This window comes from Rutidosis leptorrhynchoides, chromosome 11, assembly GCF_046630445.1.
Source record: "Rutidosis leptorrhynchoides isolate AG116_Rl617_1_P2 chromosome 11, CSIRO_AGI_Rlap_v1, whole genome shotgun sequence".
In the NCBI taxonomy this organism is placed as follows: domain Eukaryota; kingdom Viridiplantae; phylum Streptophyta; class Magnoliopsida; order Asterales; family Asteraceae; genus Rutidosis; species Rutidosis leptorrhynchoides.
The window spans coordinates 204,604,422-204,606,199 of record NC_092343.1 but is presented as its reverse complement, the minus strand read 5'-3'; the positions used below and the strand labels follow the sequence as shown (position 1 = coordinate 204,606,199).

Genomic DNA, 1,778 nt, shown 5'->3' with positions numbered 1-1,778 from the left:
CTCTAGTGATTCAGATTCAACAAATTCAATCATGGAAAATCAGGAACCTCTAAGTATGGAAGATCGAATGAGAGCTACACGCACTGGCCAAGGTCATGCAATTACTCAACCAGACATTAATGAACCAAATTATGAAATTAAAGGACAAATCCTACACATGGTAACTAATCAATGCCGATTTAGTGGTACGCCAAAAGAAGATCTAAACGAACATCTTCGAACCTTTAATAGGATATGTACTCTATTTAAAATCAGAGAAGTTGAGGATGAACAGATCTATCTCATGTTATTTTTCTGGACTTTAAAGGGAGAATCCAAAGATTGGTTAGAATCGTTACCTGAAGGGGCGATTGATACATGGGATGTTTTAGTTGAGAAATTTCTTAAAAGATTCTTTCCGGCATCTAAAGCCGTGAGACTTCAAGGAGAAATTGTTTTGTTCACGCAGAAGCCAAATGAAACTTTATATGAAGCGTGGACAAGATTCAGAAAGTTGTTGAGAGGATGTCCTCAACATGGTTTAGACACTTATCAAATAGTACAAATATTCTACCAAGGATGCGACATTACTACACGAAAAGACATCGACATAGCAGCTGGTGGTTCCATTATGAAGAAAACCGCAACTGAAGCTTACAAAATTATTGATAACACAGCCTCCCACTCACATGAGTGGCATCAAGAAAAAGACATCGTTAGATCATCTAAAGCGGCTAGAGCCGATTCTAGCCATGACTTTGATTCCATTTCCGCAAAGTTAGACGCTTTCGAGAGACGAATGGGAAAGATGGCTAAAGATATTCACGCAATACGAATTAGTTATGAGCAGTGTGGAGGACCACATTTGACAAAAGATTGTCTCAGTATTGAACAAACAATGGAACAAAGAGAGAATGTTTCATACATGAACCAAAGGCCTGGAAATAATTATCAAAATAATTATCAACCGCCAAGACCAAACTACAATCAAAATCAGAATTATAACTGAAATATTCCATACAACAACCAACAAGGTCATAGCAATCAACAAGTATCCAATAATACTTACAATCAGCAAAGACCTATTTTTCCAAATAAACCACCACAAACCGATGATAAAAAGCCAAATTTAGAAGATATGATGTCGAAGCTAGTTGAATCTCAAACGCAGTTTTTTACATCTCAGAAACAAACTAATGAACAAAATGCTCAAGCATTTAGAAATCAACAAGCTTCTATCCAAAATCTGAAACAAGAAGTAAGTAACCTAGCAAGGTTGATAGGTGAAATAAAACCGGGAAGTCTACCTAGCGATACAAATGCTAACCACCGAAATGAAACAGCTAAAGCCATTACCACAAGAAGTGGAATCACACTTAAACCCCCTGAAATGCCTGTAAATTCTAATGATTCTATTCCTGCTACACAAGCACCAAAATCTGAGCAAGAGATGGAAACAGAACCGGTAGTTGAAACGGTTAATGAAGATAATACAGTTAAGGCTAAACCTTATGTTAAACCATACCAACCACCGCTTCCTTACCCGAGTAAAATGAGAAAAGAAAGACTTGAAGCCGAGCAATCCAAATTCTTGGATATGCTTAAACAAATAAATGTCAATATTCCTTTTTGGCTGTCACAATGAATGCTAATTGTTCTGCAGCGCTGTTGAATAAGATACCAGAAAAACTATCTGATCCAGGAAGTTTCACAATTCCATGTTTTCCGGGTAGTCTTAATTCAATAGAAGCATTGGCAGACTTAGGTGCTAGTATAAATTTAATGCCATATTCATTATA

General features: G+C 36.7%; 1 non-coding gene across 1 annotated transcript; it reads right to left on the bottom strand.

The window, feature by feature from the left end:
* Positions 1 to 415: 415 nt before the first annotated feature.
* Positions 416 to 522, bottom strand: LOC139878911 (small nucleolar RNA R71). The gene has a single exon (XR_011769773.1). It is a non-coding gene; the product is annotated as a small nucleolar RNA R71 (small nucleolar RNA).
* Between the last annotated feature and the right edge of the window lie 1,256 nt (positions 523 to 1,778).